This window comes from Emys orbicularis, chromosome 11, assembly GCF_028017835.1.
Source record: "Emys orbicularis isolate rEmyOrb1 chromosome 11, rEmyOrb1.hap1, whole genome shotgun sequence".
Lineage (NCBI taxonomy): Eukaryota > Metazoa > Chordata > Testudines > Emydidae > Emys > Emys orbicularis.
Window position 1 is genome coordinate 1,239,664 of NC_088693.1, and position 17,980 is coordinate 1,257,643.

Below are 17,980 nucleotides of genomic sequence, written 5' to 3' on the forward strand. Positions count from 1 at the left end.
ATCTCAGGGGCACAGGAACGCAGGCATCACCGGAGGGATCAGACCTCAGGTCCTTCGAGCTCCGTCTCCTCTGGGACAGTGCCCAGCCCCAGATGCTGCAGCAGAGGTGGGATGATCTGCCCCTCGCCCACCCCCACACATTAGGTCTCACCCTGGTCTCTAATAGTTCAAGATCGGCTGAAGCCGGAGGGACCAGAGCCCTGCCACACTCTGTTCTAACAACCCCGGAGGGTCCTGGTATCCAGAGAAATGTCCAGTCCCTTTTTTAATTTTGTTAAATTCTTGGCCTCAGTGACTTCCTGTGGCAGTGAGTTCCACCGGCTAATTAGACAATATGAAAAAGGTTTTTGTTTGATCAGTTTTGAATTTCCCACCTTTCAATTTCATCCATTGTCCCCTTGTTCTTGTTCTATGAGACGGGAGAACAGACACTCCTTCTCTCCCTTCTCTCAACCAGTCAGTATTTTATAGACGTCTGTCACGTCCCCTCTTCTCCATCTCCTCTCTAAGGGAACTGGCTCAGTCTTTTGAATCTCTCTTCACAGGAGAGGTTTTCCGAGCCCTTGGTGGTTCTCGTCACCCTCCCCTGGGACCCCTGGAGCTGTGAGACAGGGTGAGCAGTGCCGCCCAGTGTCTAGATGAGACCACACGAGTGATTTACACCAAGGCATTAGAATATTTCCCCTCCCATTCCTTGGGCATCCCAACACCCTTTGCTTTTTTGACACCAGCCGCACATTCGTAGAGTCAGTGATGTTAAGGCAGAACGGACCACCGTGGTCATCTAGTCTAAGCCCTCCTGCATCACACAGGCCAGGGACCCTCGTCAGGATTCCTTCATCCAACCCAGACCTTCTGGTTGAGCTAGAGCAGAGACGTCGGAGAATCCACCACCTCCTTCGCTAGGTTGTTCTGATGCTTAATTACCCTCGCTGGTAAAATGTGCAGCTTACTTCTAGTCTGAATTGTCCAGCCACTGCATCTTTATCCTTTTTCTGCTAGCTTAAAGAGCCCTCCACTCTCCGAATCTCTCTGCCACGTAGGTACGGACAGACTGTACTCGCGTCTCCTCTGGACCTTCTCTTGGATACACTAAACAGACTGAGCTTCTTTAGTCTCTCCTCTAGGGCAGCCCTCCGAGCCTCTTTTCAGAACCCTTCCCAATTTTCCAATGCCTCTTACAGCGTGGAGCCCAGAACTGGACGCAGGATCCAGTAAAGGCCTCACTAATGCCGTACACGGAGATAATAGCACCTCCCTGCCCCCAACGGGGTGTGCCCCGGCTTCTCAATCCAAGCATCGCGTTTGCCATCACAGCCCCAGCACTGCACTGGCAGCATGCGTTCAGCTGCTTGTTCTGTGACCCCTTGGTGCTTTTCAGAGTCTCTGCTGCCCAGGGTACAGCCCCCTCCCATCTTATAAGCATGACCTACATGCTTCGTCCCTAGATGTTTGATCTTGAATTTGCCAGGTTAAGCCACGTGTTGTTCAGATGAGCCCTACACTGAGCAGCCATCCTGATTGCTCTGTCTGCAGTGACAGCCAGGTCCCTTTCCCGAGAGGATACCGTTCATTTAACCCCCCCCCGGGAGGTGTCCAAGGAGTTTGTTTTTCCTTCCATTGTGCATGTATTGACATGACATTTCACGTGTCATCACACTGCCCATGGCCCTGGCTTGGTTAGTTCGCTCTGAAGTTCCTCTCTGGTCCTGACTAACCTAAAGAATTTTGTGTCATCAGCAAACGTTGCTATCTCACGCCCCCACCTCCCGCTTTCCAGAATGTTAATACATATATTATTCAACAAGCTGGTGGCTCCTGCTGTTACCCTTTGGCCATGATGAACATCGACCATGTAGTCCTACTCTTTGCTCTGTCTCCTGGCCGGTTTTTGATCTGTGACCATACTTTGCCTCTCACCCCATGACAACCTAGCTTCTTTAGTAGCTTCTTCTGCCAGACCTGGTTGAAGGCCTTTTGGAAGTCTCAGTAGATTATGTCACCGAATCACCTTTATTCACGGCTTTATTGGCATGTTCAAGCAATTATAAGAGGTTAGAGAGATGCGACTTTCCCGTTGCAGAATCCCTGCTGGTTCGACCTGGCCTGGCATGATCTGCTGGGGCTTTTGTTATTCTGTTTTTCATCATTACTATGGCTAAACACCGTCCGGAGAAGCCAGAAACACAGGGCCCCGATACACTCGCAGGGGCTGGGGGAGCTGCACACTTCGGCGGCTCTCTGAGTTCAGGGCCTAAATTCAGCCATTGGACCCGTCTGCTCTGTGCATGTGGCAGGGTCCCTGGATTCTGCTTGCTTCAGGGCTTCCCTCACAGCTAAGGGCTCCAGACCTGCCCCTCAGTTCCCAACGAAAGGTCCTTTCTGGAGTGACAGGAGAAGCTGCAGCCGTGCTGAGCGCTGAGAGGTTCAGTTTAACGATCACTGATTCGTTGTTCAGTCTCAGGACGCTGGCAGTGCCTGGGAGCACTGGCACTGCACCAGGGTAGGAGGTTCTCTTCGCAACGCCACCAGCTAGAGGCTGGATGAGATTCTGGAGAACTACAGCATCTTCAGCAAGGTGCTGGTGCAGCACACCCCACGCTCTGGCTGTTCCCGAGCCCTGGCCCTAGGAGCGAGGTCGTCCTGTCTCTGGGGCCCATTCACGCCTCGGCCACTCTGGCACTCACTAAGGGGGCAGCTGGTGCCAGTTGTGACACAGCTGCCCGCTAGCTATGAGACCGAGACACCCCCCAAACTCATCTCACATGGTGGCCACCGCCCAGCCACCGGGTGGAAAGGACTTTGTCACATGGCCAGCACCTCTCCCAGTTCTCAGCACTGGAGCTAGATCCTTCTGGGGGGAGCAGTCGAATTCCCCCTTCTCTGCAATGTTCAGCAGCGGCGTCAGGCTCCCAGGCTCCTTCTTACACGCTATGGGGATGGGAACAAACCACAGAGCACTGGCAAGGGACTTGGACTCCCCTCCCCCGCCCCCGGGCAGTGCCATCAGCACCGTGCGCACCGGGATGCCCCTCACCGCTGGGCACTGGGGATTGCATGGGACAGGGCGTCATTGGCAGCCCTGCGAAGGAGGTGCTGACATGCTCCTTGTCTAGTTTATTCGCCCGTCACACCAGGGAGATCCCATTTCCAGAGCCCGGTCTGTGCAGATCGCCCAGCCCAGCCGCACAACACAGGTAGTGACAGGCAATGACTGCAGACTGTGCTGTCACCCGGGCCACAGCTCACCCCGTGCAGCAGGCCAGCGAAAGGCCTCTGCTCCCCTGAGCACCGACGCGCTCTGCCCGAGAGGAGCTGCACAAGGTGACCAAGGCAGGGCAGGAGAGTAACAAACATACCCAGGTTGCTACAAGCCTGGGGCCTTCTTGGCCATGCCAGGTGGGCAGGGCTCGGCCGTGTTTGCACAGCGATTCCCTCAGCGTGCCGTGACTATGGAGACGCGGCCTGTGATAGGGAAGGTGTTATTCCTGCCGGAGGTAAGGCAGGTGGGGCAGGCTCTGGGTGCTGCCCAAAGGCTGGGCAGTGCCCTAGGTTCGGCGGTGTCCTCCCAGGACCCAGTGGCCCAGTAGTCAGCATCAGCAGCCTCCCCTGGTGTGTGTGACTGAGGCCTGCAGTCCTGCTGGGCGGGGAGCACCAGGGGGACTGAGGAGTCCCCACCGGCCAGGAGCCGTGCCTCTGGAGGAGGGGGGCAAGGGCCATGGTTCCTTGCACGGGGCTGGAGCACCCTCTTGTGGCGGTGAGCGGTACGGTGACACGGTGCTGTAGCCGGGTGGGTCCCAGGATATTAGAGAGACAAGGCAGGGGAGGGGACCAGCTTCTGCTGGTGAGAGAGACACGCTATCGAGTCACCCAGAGCTCGTCTGCAGAGCTAACGAGAGCCCTGGGCAAGCTGGAACGCTGGTCTCTCTCCCCAGCAGCAGCTGTTCGCTTACCCACCTTGCCACACAAGGCGGGAGGGCAGCTCTGGAGTCAGCAGATCCCACGGGGCCTGTGCAGAGGTCCCTGTAACGGGAATAAAGGGAGACACGGAGGAAGAAACGTCTCGCTCAGCCACGGGGATGTTACTATTGCATTTCTCTCCCTCTCGCTACAGGGGTGAGCCGCTCTCAGCTCCAGTGCTGAGGAGCTTCTCAAGGGCTGGGCCTGGCTTCTGGACCCTTCTCGGAGACGAAACAGTAGCAGGATTGTCCGGCCATGGCTGCTTCAATGCTCACAGGAGGTAGGTTGAGTACCCACCGGGCCTGGCACTGACAGCAAGTGTCTAGTTATTGCTGATTCTCCGGTAACTTGACGCATGGATGGACAAATGTGTCCAGGAAGTCCCTAAAGCGCCTCCCTCAGGCCGGTTCTTGTCTCACTTTTGTGGCCAGGACGGGTGCATGTGGTTCAAGGGAACTTGTGCGTGATTCCTTCAGGCTGCTCAGCTGCTGGTGCAGAATCATAGACATGTGACTGGTCCCTGTGGCTAGACTGAGCCCAGCGCCCCTGGACTAGAGCAGGGGAGCCCAGTCCAGCCAATTCAAGAGGGCTGGGCTGCCCCAGGACCCATAAAGGGCTGCTCAGAGCAGCTGGGAAGGAAGAACTGAGACAGGCTGAGCCCTGGAGAGGGAAAGCCATGCTGGAGTGGAGCTAGCTCCTGTGGTGAGTCCCTGGAGCAGGGGGCCAAGGGCTCGGGGAACAGCCCTGCAGCTGCTGCTCCAGGAAGGGAGCAGAGCTGGCTGAGGCTGGGGGCCTGCCGGGAACTGGAGGGCCAGGGACCCCTGGGAGGGGCTGCCCTGAAGCTTGGGGCCGCGGATTGAGCGAAGCCAGTGATCTGTTTGTTTGATAACCCCTGTGTAAAGAAATACAGCTCCTTGGAAGAGCTGACCGGGCAGAGCATGCTTTGGAGCCGGGGAGGAGAGATGGCCCAGGGGACAGGCTGGAAGGGACCTCGAGAGGTCATCAGGTCCAGCCCCCTGTGCTGTGACAGGGCCAAGTAAACCTGGACCATCCCTGACAGGGGTTTGTCCAGCCTGTTCTTAAAATCCTACAGCAATGGGGAGTCCACAGCCCCCTTGGAAGCCTGTTCCAGAGCATGCGTCTGATGACGTGGGTCTTCACCCCTGAAAGCTCATGCGCCAATACGTCTGTTAGTCTATGAGGTGCCACAGGACTCTTTGCCGCTGTTCCAGAGCGTAACTACCCTGAGAGCTAGAAAGGTTTCCCTGATATCTAACCTCAATGTCCCTGGCTGCAGGTTAAGCCCATTGCTGCTTGTCCTACCTCCAGTGGGCACAGAGAACAACTGATCCCCGCCCTCTTTAGAACAGCCCGCAGTGTATTTGAAGCCTGTTATCAGGTCCCCCCCGCAGTCTTCTTTCCTTAAGACTAACCATGCCCAGGTTTTTTAGCCTTTGCCCAGAGGTCAAGTTTTCTAAAGTTTTGATGGTTTTTGTAACTCGTCTCTGGACTCTCTTCAGTTTGTCCTCATCTTCCTAAAGTGCAGGGCCCAGAACTGGACACAGGACTCCATCTGAGGCCTCCCCAGTGTGGGGCAGAGCGGGACAGTGACCTCCCATGTCTGACATACGATGCTCCTGTTCATCCATCTCAGAATGAGATTCGCCTTTTTCACAGCTGCAACACACTGCTGACTCTCATTCAGTTTGTGATCCACTGTAACCCCCAGATCCTGTCCAGCAGCGCTGCCACCGAGCCAGTTAGTCCCCAGTTTGTACTTGTGCATCTGAGTTTGCCTCCCTAAGTGTGGTACTTTGCACTTGTCTCTATTGAATTTGTCTTGTTGATTTCAGACCAGTTCTCAATTGTCAAGGTCGCTTTGGATTCTGATCCTGCCTCCAAAGTGCTTGTGACCTCTCCCAGCTTGGGGTCGTCTGCATCCTCTCCAAAATATTGACTAGTGCCAGATCCAGGACTAACCCCTAGGAGGCCCCACTAGTTCTTCGTTGAGTGACTACACATGTGCATTCCACTCTTGGCGTGTGCTCACCTCCAGCACGGTGGTGGGAAATTTTTCTCTCAGCAGCACTCGTCGGGGGCGGCTTGAGCACCCTTTGCTGCCACATGCCACTGCCTGCAGGTATAAAGGGCAAAACCATCTGTGACGGGGTATACCAGACCCTCTGAGGCCCCCTGCTGGAGGCCTCGTGGCCCTGCCACACCCTGCCCCAAAAAAGGGCAGTGGAGAGAGTCCTCCAAGCTGCCTAGAGTGGCTGTGTGGGACACAGCCAATCAGGGCCCAGCAGCCTAGTATAAAAAGAGCTGCAGGGCCAGAGGGAGTCCAGTTCCTTGCTGGAGCTGAAGAAGCGTGGATGGGGTGTGTCTGGCTGACAGAGCTACAGGACCCCGGACAGGGCAGTGTGGCCAGAAGCCAGGGAAAGCGAGAAGGAGCCCTGAGCTGGTTGCAGGGACTCCATGAGGACAAGGCCCTGAGGTACAGGTGAAGACGGCACAGGGCTGTGGGGAAGTGGCCCAGGGAATTAGAGCAGCAGCATGACTTAGATAACAGCAGACAGCTGCTATCTACAGGGTCTCTGGGCTGGGACCCAGAATAGTGGGCGGGCCCGGGTCCCCCCAACCTCCTGGGGGAAGTGGCCTGACAGTGAGGCACCCCAGAGGGGGAACTGAACTGTAGTGGCCCACCTGGAGAGCTGTGGCCAGGAAGCCCCAAGAGGGAAAAGACATTGTCTCCAGGGAGGGAGCCCTGGGGCACTGCTCTATCCCGGAGCAGGGACAAACAGAGAGAGAGAATGTGCAAGCACATGCACTCGGCCAAGGGGGCGCTCACAAGAGGTGAGTGCGCCCCGTTACACCATCCCTGGCCCCCTCACTTCCTCCTTACCACCCGTTATGGTTTTTGGAATCTGTTTATCTTCCTTCAGCAAGTTTTCTCAGCATCCAGATGCAGAGTTACCTGTTCATAGACTCCTTTTGTGGTGTTAGTTGTAACAGATATGTTTTTGTTTAGTAGAAGTTAGTTTTTCGGTTCCCCAGTTCTGGGGTTCTGTTTGTCGGTACCTAGGAACACCTGGGTCACCAGGCTTCAAGCTCTGCCTTTCATGCTCTAAACCTGTGAGCCTGTGAGCGACCCGCGCTCGAGTTTTCTAATGTGTCTAGGTGAGTCTCACATTAGGGATCAGTGCCAGATTTGTATGGACTTCAAGCTGAGGACCAAGAGCGAGAGAGGGGCCAGGCCGAAGTTTCCTTTGTTGGAGGCTGCTCGTGAGACCAGCTTCAGTCACGGGGGTACTGAGCACTTCGGACTGTGTGAGAAGTGCGCCTCCAATCCTGGCTGAGTCCCGGCACTGCTCACCCTTGCTGGTGCCCAAGAAGGAACATAAGACTTCCAAGGATGCTGCCAGGAGAGGCAGATCACCACCCCTAAATCTACCAAGCAAGGGGACGAAGGGTCGAGTAGAGTGCAGGCAAAATCTAAGTACTCCTGCACTCGCTCATCAGGTAAGATAGCACCATTGACTCCAGCACCAGGGCAGGCACTGTCAGACCAGGGCCCAAAGCGGCACCTTCATTGTCTGGGGCACTGGCTTCATCTCTTGTGCATTAGTCAGAGACTATTCCGGGACTGTCCATGCCAGAGGCATATGCAGTAGCCAGGGATTTGTTGAGCTTATCGGTTCTGGTGTCCCCAGTGGTGCAGGAGATTCCTGCAATGGTACCAGTAGAACGCACGGCACCAACCTCCTCAGTGCAGCCCCTGGTACCATGTCATCCTCCAGCCTCCCAGAGCTCTCCACCATCGGTGATGGCTTCTCTTCATTATTCCCCAGACTCTTGGAACCAGTCTCCAGCACTGACAGGTTTGGCCCCTCCATGGTCGCGAGATGATGATTCTTCTTCAGACTCTTACGTCTCCCAGCCCAGAGTGTGTTTCGCCACCCCTGTGACGTGTTATTCCATATTCCTTATGAAAACATGCTTATGAGATGAATACGACATAACTGAGATGTACTTTATGCAAGATGGCTCCTGTGAGATATCATTGGAAAAGTTATGATTTACTGAATGTGATTATCTTATTTGTGTGCCTGTATCATTTCTGTATCTGAAGTTAGGAATATTGACTATGTATCTATATTTCAACTATGTTACTTTGGGTGACGCCCCCTGCCAACACTTCAGATACAACAATGGAAAAGCCAGACGGGGCGGATGGCCCACCAGCGAGGACAATGGACTGTGAAAAGCTTGGCTTTCCTGTGGACACTCCATGTTGCCCCTGACTCATGGACGCTGTGATCCTACAGTCAGGTGGTCTTGTCACCTGATCCTAAACATTACCTGGGACCTCTTGTAACTTTCCACTGGAAGGGAAGGGGGGTCAAGTTTGGGAAACAAAAGATTCTGGCTTTATGTAAATCCTATTGAAGGGTGGGGAGGAAGGCAAACGGGACTCCTCCTCTCCATGGCCTGTCGGCCCCAAAAGAAAGACTGCAAAAGGGAAGGCAAGGGGGGAGTCCAGACTGAGACCGGGGTCTAGTCTGAAAAGGAATATAACTGGAACTCTGAACCACAGAAACTCTGCGAACTGCCTGCAACAATATCTAGGGGGAGAAATACTATTTGTAACTAATTTCTTTAGTGAAACTAGCTTAGTTTGTGTGCTTCATTTCATTCGCTTAGTAATCTGCTTTGTTCTGTTTGTTACCCCTTTTACCACTTAAAATCTGCCTTTTATAGTTGTTAAAATTTGTTTTGTTTATTATTAAACCCAGTTCCTGTCATTTCTAACTGGAGGATGGGGGTAAGAAGTGTGCACACCTCTCCCCACATAGAGGGAACGGGCGAATTTTGTAATATATCTTTGGGTCTGCACTCCAAGGGAGGTGGGCATCTGAGTGCTGGAGCAAGTCCCTTAAGCTGAGTCTGCCCAGAGCTGATCTGCAGCGGGGTGTGGCCCAGCCTGTGTGCGTGTTAGAGGAGGTTTAAGAGCCTGGCTCAGCACGACAGGCTAAAGGGGGCCCAGGCTGGCAGAACAGGTAGACTCAGTGGTATCTCAGCACATCAGGTGGCTTCCCAAGGGGTCCAACCCGTCACAACCCCCTCCTAGACCTCACCACTCAGGGTACTAGTGGGATTCTGCTGCCAGCACTGGCATGGAATCGTGGCGAGAAAGTCACTGGGGTGCAATGCCCTTTCAGTGACCCCCCCATTTCCAGACCCTCCCCATGCCATTCACATTCAGTTTCTTCATCTAGACCTGGGGAGTCGTCTCATCCAGCTCCTCCTGATCCTGCGCCGGGCTTGATACCGAGCAGAAGGAAGAAGTTCAAGAGGACCTAAGGGGCAACTGTCAGAGGAGGCCCAGCTTCACCCCTGTTAGCTTCACCCACCTCCTCCCTGGATGAAGCAGCTTGCTCTGGAGTGTCTTCGCCCCCACAGGGTGACTGCAGAGCTCGCCAGGAGCTCTCAGAGAGGTTTACCTCAGCCTTGGACATCCGAGTAGCGCTGGGGAGTCTTCTCATCGTCTCCCTGATGTTCTGGCATTGGCTGCTCCATCTTGTGCAGCTCATCTGATTAATGGGGTGATCTTGGAGCCCGCCAAGATTCAGTGGCAAACTCCCTCCCATGTCAAATTGTGCAGAGCACAGAGATTATGAACCCTACCGAGGCTTGGAGCATTTTCAGTCCTAACCCTCTCCAGGGTCACTCATCTTGGCTGTGAGTGAGAGGGAAACGCCATGGGCACCAGGCGTCTACCCCTACGTCAAAGGATGCCAAAAAGCTCGACTTGTTTGGCAGAAACATTTCTTTTATGGTGAGGCTACAGCCTAAAATCACCAACCACGCGGGCGACGTGATTTAACATCCAGGACTCTGTTCTGAAATGCCAGGATAAGCCCCTGAGGAGGAGTTCCTTCTGCTGGGGGAGGAAGGGGAGTTAGTGGCAAGAACTTTCTTTCAGGCCAGTTTGGTCACGACTGATTTGGCTGCTAGGACCATGGCCTCTGCCCTCGCTATGCACAGCTGCTCATGGCTTCAGTCTCCGCGGTTGCCCTGAGAAGTACAGCAGACTGTGCAGGGCCTGCCACTGAAAGGTTGGCTCTCTTTGCAGTGCAGGTGGATGATAAACGTCCGAGTTTAAAGGGCTCCCAGGAGATGCTGAGGTACATACTCCTGCCCTTTCATCCTCAGCAGTCCCACCGATACCCCAGTCTTGCGCCTCGCCAGGACCTATCAAGGCAAGAGAGTAGGCGTTAAAGGCACAGGCTGACCCCTTCTTCTTCTGCAGCAGCTCTTGGTCTACGTAGGCCCACTGGGGGACTAAGCAGCCATTTTGATGGGTCAGTTGAGATGCCAGGCCAGTCCTCCTCGGTGCTTGGTCCCAAATTGCGTCAGACCAAAGGGTCTAAGGGAGTGTGGAAGTGGGATACACCCTTCAATGTGTTTCTTCCCCTCCTTCCCACCTGCCCCTTCTTCTTTGGACCTCCTGGAGTGGCCCCAGTGTCCACTCTGGGTGGGAGCCATAGAATAGGTCCCACAGTGTCAGAGAGGGATGGGGTTGTATTCCTGCTACTTCCTTATCCCGAAAGCAAAGGGAGATCTCAGGCCAACTTTAGACCTATGTCAACTCAACAGGTATCTAAAAGAGATGAAGGTTTCACCTGGTCACGCTGGCTACCATTGCCCCCTCCCTGGATCCCGGAGACTGGTATGCCATCCTCAACTTAAACTGTCCCATGGAAGTATGTTCCTTTATCAAGGCCACAGGGTGTATCTGATATTCTTGGCAAACCAATCTCATTCCCAGTTCATGGTGCTGCTTTTCGGCCTGTCAGCAGCTCCCTGGGGCTCTACAAAACGAATGGTGTTGGTAGCTGCCTTCCTGAGAAAGTTAGGGGTCAAGTCTGTCCCTATCTGGCCGACTGGCTTGTGAGAGGCCTGTGACAGGTTGGATCACAGAACCCCCCTTGGGAGCTGCCACCCGATGTGCCAAGACTACTTCTGCCCCTGCTTTCCCTGCCAGCTCGGGACCCCAGCACCCTGTCTTGCTGAGCCAGACACACCCGTCTGCTCCAACAAAGACCCAGGGTCTGAATTACTTGCCCCAAAGCTGCAGGTTTACCTGAAAGAAGCTCACAGAAGTGTTCTCGTCTTTAACACTCAGATGCCCAACTCCCAATGGGGTCTAAACCCAAATAAATCCGTTTTACCCTGTATAAAGGTAAACTCATCAATTGTTCGCCCTCTATAACACTGATCGAGAGATATGCACAGCTGTTTGCCCCCCCCCCAGGTATTAACACATACTCTGAGTTAATTAATAAGTAAAAAGTGATTTTATTAGATACAGAAAGTAGGATTGAAGTGGTTCCAAGTAGTAACAGACAGAACAAAGTAAGTCATGAAGCAAAATAAAATAAAATGCGCAAATCTATGTCTAATCAAACTGAATACAGATAATCTCACCCTTAGAGATGCTTCAGTAAGTTTTTTCCTCAGACTGGACTGGACACCTTCCAGGCCTGGGCACAATTCTTTCCCCTGGTACAGCTCTTGTTCCAGCTCAGGTGGTAGCTAGGGGATTCTTCATAATGGCTCCTCCCCTCCCCTTTTGTTCTGTTCCACCCCTTTATATATCTTTTGCATAAGGCGGGAATCCTTTGTCCCTCTCTGGCTTCCCACCCCCTCCTTCTCAATGGAAAGACACCAGGTTAAAGTGGATTTCAGTTCAGGTGACATGATCACGTCACTGCAAGACTTCATTACCCACTTGCCAGCACACACGTATACAGGAAGACTCACAGGTAAAACACAGCCATCTGCAGTCAATGGTCCTGGTTAATGGGAGTCGTCAAGATTCCAAACCACCATTAATGGCCCACACGTTGCATAATTACAATAGGCCCTCAGAGTTCTATTTCATGTTTCTAGTTTCAGATACAAGAGTGGTACATTTATACAAATAGGGTGATCACACTCAATAGACCATAAGCTTTGTAATGATACCTTACAAGAGACCTTTTGCATGAAGCATATTCCAGTGACATCATATTCACTCATTAGCATATTTTTATAAAACTATATAGACTGCAACATCACAAGGCCATTCCAGGCTTCAAGTACTGTCCAGTGTAACTCTGCTCCAGTCAACTTTCAAGGCCCTGCGACTCTTGATCAGCTCTGAGAAGTCGGTCCTTTCCCCAGTTCCGAGGAGATGATTTATCGGGGCAGTGCTGGGCTCCACTCAAGCCGTCCATTGTGAGAGCTGAGTGTCCTTGATGGGACATCCACACACAGCTGTTTGGCCCTGCTGTCAGTGCACCTGGTGGGTGTCACCCAGGAATACATCATGGGTTTAAGCTACAAAGACACAGCCGATAATCATGACTTCTGGTACAAAGCTGATACATGGATTTAACCAGGATAATGGTACATGATAGATTGTAATGTTTCCATTGACACCGGACATGAGACACTTTGTATAAGATTTATGGAAATGGTGTAGAAGTGGTAACAACAGTGATATAAGAAAAGTGACCACTTATACACAGCATCCCAGTTTATTTAGCATGGAGAAGAGAAGACTGGGGGGGGACATGATAACAGTCTTCAAGTCCATAAAAGGCTGTTTATAAAGGGGAGGGTTATGAATTGTTCTTATCCATTGAGGACAGGACAAGAAGCAATGGGCTTAAATTGCAGCAAGGGAGGTTTAGGTTGGACATTAGGAAAAATTTCCTAACTGTCAGGGTGGTTAAGCACTGGAATAAATTACCTGGGGAGATTGTGGAATCTCCATCCTTGGAGGCTGTGAAGAGCAGGTTAGATAAACACCTGTCAGGATGGACTAGATAATATTTAGCCCCCCCTCAGGCAGGGGACTGGACTAGATGACCTATCAAGAGCCTTTCCAGTCCTGCATTTCTGTGATTCTAGAGACGATGCCAGTTTGGGGCAAGTTACCTTTCAGTCGTTGTTCAGCTAGACTCCCATCTCACCTCCTGATTTGTGGAATGCGCATGTGCCATCACTCCAAGGAGAAAAACGGTTCCTTAGCTGTCCCATAACTGTTGTTCTTTGAGATGTGTTGCACGTCTGTTCCACCACCCGCTCTCCTGCCCCTTGCATCCAAGTTTTCCAGCAAGACGGAACCGAGGGGGGCTGGGGGCGGCTTCTCTTTATACCTGCACTGAGTGGTGCGCGGCAGCAGAAGGTACTCGATGTGCCCCCATGTGTACCGCTCAGGGAAAATCTCTGACAACTGTGCTCAGGGCAAGCCCATGCAGAGAGTGGAGTGATGTGCTACACCTCTTGAACAACAACAGTTAGGGACCAGGTTTGGAATGTTTTATACGTCCTCCCTGGGTGACCGCGAACCTGGTCATCAGCCAGTTGTGCACCCATTGGATAGGAATTTCATCTAGACCCCATTGCCCTAGTTTGTTTAGGAGAATGTCACGTGGGACTGTACCAAAAGCCTTACTGCCATCCAGATACATCACGCCCACGGCTCCCCCCAGGCACCGGGCCAGTGACCCTGCCAAAGGAGGAAGTGAGGTTGTTTGGCATGATTTGTTCCTGACAAACCCATGCTGGCTGCTCCTTCTAACCCCATTAGCCTCCAGGTGCTGACAAACCGACTGTCTCATACTTTGTTCCGGCAACTTTCCAGGTATCGAAGTTAGGCTGACTGATCTATAATTCCCTGGTCCTCCTTGTTCCCCTTTTTACAGATAGGGGCTGTGTCTGCCCTTCTCCAGTCCTCTGGGCCCTCACCTGTCCTCCCCGAGTTCCCGAAGATCATTCCTAAGGGTTCCAGGAGTGCTTCAGCTACTCCCTTAAGTACCCTGGGATGAATGTCATTGGCATCTGCCATCTTAAGTGCATCTAACTCATCTAAATATTCTTTCACCTGGTTTTTTTTATCATAAGCCTGGTTGGTTTCTGAGGTCTCCATGTCAGGGAGATCTGAATCTGTGGCTTCCGAAATTGGCTAGCAGAGCCCTGTGATGTACAGGCTAATGAGCCTGAGTCACCACTGCCTTCTCCGGGATGGAATATGTCAGCCCTGCTGCCAAAGCAGGTCCCTCACCAGTGGCCCACGGACAGAAGGCCTAGTAGCTGCTACTGCTAATGAAGAGTCTTCTGCAGCTCCCTGGGGGCCGGTGTTTCTGGAGCCGTTTCTGTGAGTTCCCCCCTGGCTGGTGGCCATGGGCTTCTGGCAGCATCTGTAGTGGGATCTGTAAATCCTCTCTGGCGAAGGACGTTAAGCTCTGAGATGAAACGAGGAGACTTCGCTCTCCCACACTGAGCTAGGAGAACAACGGCCAAGTCTGCCAGGGCTCCTGCCTTGGTCAAACCTGTTGGCTACAATCCCAGGGGAGCTCGTGGCTCTCGCACTGACCTCGCTGTGGGGATTTCCTGGCCTGTGGACCTGGCCGTTCCTTGATACTCTCTCTGCGGCAGCGTGGGTGGCCCTGTGCCACTGACCCCTCGCCTGCCATTCTCCTGGGGGCTGACTTCCCTGCCAACCGTTCTCAGCCTGGGGTCAGAGATTCGCATGGTCTGTTCTGTCTCAGGGGCATTGTCCTGCTGCCTCTTACTTGAGGGGCAGCAGGACTGGCAGGTTTCGGGGACGGGGATCATGCCCTGCTAAGGCCTTCAGGACCGGACAGAGTCCTTGTGCCCTGAAAGGGTAACGAATAACGGCCACTGGGTGGCTCTGAGTGAGGGTCTTGTCTTTCACCCCTTTGCCCTCAGAGCAGGGGGCCTCGGCCTCCCTGGTCCTGTCACTGGGGCTGGGATAGTCCAAAGGGACGAAAACAGGCTCGGAGGAGCCTCGTGAGCTGCGCCTGGCTAGGTGGCCAAGGGTCTGGAGCAGCCCCTGGAAACGCAGCACGCTCTGAGTCCGGCTCTGGGGGCTGGAGGTGAGTCACTCGGGGAGGTGGCAGGACACTGAGGACTCACAGCAAAGCCACCCCCACGCCCAGTGCTCCCCTAGAGATGTAGCCTTCTACGTCCCTCGTCCTTTGTGCCCAAGCCCCTAGGGCAGCACTGCTCTGCTGGGCTAGCTTGGGCTAACACTTTCCAGCAGTGGGCTCGTCTGCTCAGCCGCGTGAGGGAGCCAGCCAGTCCCGATGCCACCCCACCCACACCAGTGGAACCCAAAGTGCCCCCCCCCCTTCTGGTTTTCCCTGTGAAATCCTGTCAGTCATTCCTGGCTGGCTGCCAACCGGCCAATTAAAATCTTGACCTTCTACAAAAGGGTGGAGCTGCCATCAGCCCCCTTCACACCTGTCTGCAGCTGGCACGAGTGGCATCTGCCGGAGGCAGTCTCTGTCCCTGCCTGGCAGAGACCCTGCATCCATGGGCGGGCTGGGGAACTGGACTTCCTTTCTAAGGGCCGGTGCCCTGCCCCCTGGCGAGCCCCAGTCACTCACCTCCCAAGCCCGCTAGGGAGCGAGTAGAGGCAACCTCCCACCATCCCGGCTGGGCACCATCTACAAACCAGCTGGTGCAGGAGTTTCTGTGGGACCTGCTAGCAGCCAGGCGCTCCCAGACCAGGGGCTGGGCAGGGGCATCACACAGCGCCCTGGGATTGTTCCTACATTGCAGTTGTTCTTGTAGAGGGACCGTTCCCCCTTCTGGTCTGTTTGGCTGTATTGTTCCTGTTAACAAATCTGACACCTGAGACAGTTCCGTGTGTCACGGGCGCGATGAGTCATGGTGAGAAGCTAGAAGCAGAACTTCCTGGCCACCAGGCGCCAAGCCCTCGCGAATTGTCAGGTGATGCAGCAGGCGCCGAGCCGAGCCGGAGAACGGCCGTGAGCAGGACCGGGTGATTATCACGGAGATGGCTGGCACAGCAGCACCACTCCCAGACCTAATGAGCAGCAGAGATCTGTGCGCCGCCGGGGGGAGGCTGCACAGACACCGCCCCCCCGCCATGGGGTTTTCTGGGCCCACAAGAGAGCTTGCTATAGCCAGACACTGCTGAGCGGGTGCAAGCCACCCCCAGCTCTCCTCATCACAGCCTGCAATGCCAGCCCCGCACGCCCCTGGCTTTGGGACAGGCACCCGGCAAATTCACGCTGCAGTTTTTGGACATCGATGTCTAATACACGTACCAGTCGTACCGCCGTAAAGGGAGCTTTGTGACATTGCACTGCCTGGAGGCTCCGTTTCCAGCGGGCTCCACTGTGACTGTTCACCGCATCCCCTGCGGCCCCCTCTGCGCTGCCGAGCCCTGGAGTCTCGTCTTTTGAAGGGAGGCCTCAGTCCTGGCCACAAGCGCCCAGATCCCAGGGCCCTGGAAGGGAGAAGCCCGGTCAGCGTTTCTGCCTGTGCTCACCAGATGGAGCCATTCCCTGGTCTCTAAGTGGCAGGATTTCTCCACCTGCTCCAGGGCTTGAGGCAGGCTCAGGCCAACAGTGCCGCCGGGTGTAGAGCTGGGAATTGGCTTCCTGTCACTGTCTCTCTCTCACACACACACACACACACACACACACACACACACACACACACACACACACACACGGAACTCTGCCACCCTCGGCTTGTCTGTCCGTCCCTGGCCCTACTACAGCTCCCATCGCTGGCAGCCAATAACGCTGAGGCCGAGGGCCGGCTCCATGGAGTCACCTCGAGGGGACAGAGCCGGGACCCCTCTCCTAGCAGCCCCGAGGCGGAGAGATGGTCACAGCAATAGCAGATTCCAGCCCAGTCACTGGCACATTCGCTCTGGGAATCACGCTGAGAAACTGACCGTAAAGGGAACTGGGACCCGCCAGAGCCGCCAGCTCAGCCAGTGATGCTGGAGGAGGAGGAGTGGCCTTCGCTGCACGGAAGGGGGCAGGCTCCTAGTGGGCGCCCAAATGGGGACCATGCAGCCCTTCCCCTGGCATGGCTGTGTGACACCCAGGCCAGGGCAAAAGCTGAGCCCAGCACAAAGGCCTGGCCAGCCAGCACAAAAGTCCACCGTGTGCTTTGGAGGCTTGGCTGTCCCCTCAGTGGCCCGGCCAGGGCTAAGCTCTCTGCCCTCTCTCTCATTATCCGGCAGCTCCAGGCTCCTTGCCACACCCTCGCCACCTGCCTGGCTCCGGAGGGAGTTAACCCTGTGACTGCCAGGAGCTTGGCCCTGCTCAGCCTCTTGGCTGTTTCACGCTGGGGACAAGTGAGAGCCCTGGGAGCCGGCGCCTCTGCTCGCTACACTCAGCCTTCCGCTAATGAACCATTTCCTCTGGAAGCCTCGGCCTGGCTTGGCCGGCTGCCCGGCCACTTCCTTGGGCTCCCAACGGCCCTGAGCAGCCCATGGGCCTGGGCTGGGTGCACCAGCTCCCTCTCGCTTTACACCCGGGTCAACAAACTGTCTGCACAACGTGGCTTCCGCCCAGTCTGCAAAAACACACACTGAATAAACGCGGGGGGGGGGGGCAGATCTGGGGTTCCTGCGGGGGGGGGGGGGGGGCGCTGTCTGCAGGATTCTTCTTCCCCAGCAGGTGTTTGTAGTGGGACAGAGCTCCTGGGGCCTCTGCTTTTGGCTCCTGCCTGGGATGTTCTACACGCTCCCTGGAGCTAGGCCAAGGCTCCCAACACGCTGTAATGAACTGGCTAGTGTGTCTGTGTCCCCTCTGCCTCTGCTGTGTGTCCTAGGCCCTGTACTAACGGCGATTCTCCTTTAGCTCTGGTGGGAGGGGCTTATGCCTCTGGGGAAGCAAGGACGGAGTTCTGCCCCTGCCCCCCTCGCTAGGATGTCCTACAAGAGCCTGCTGTGCGGCACTGCGGCACGGGAAGGCCCAGGTGACCACACGTTTGTTGCAATATCAACAATATCCCAGAGCAATGGGCACGGACAGGCATAACAGCAGCGAGTCCCTGTCCCGCTGCCCTGCTGGAGCCGGCTCCGGCGCCGCCTCCCCCCACCCCGCGCAGTGCAGGGCTCTCTCCTGGCTAGCCGGACGCAGAGCGGCCCCAGCCCTGCCCCTGTACCTAGTGCTGG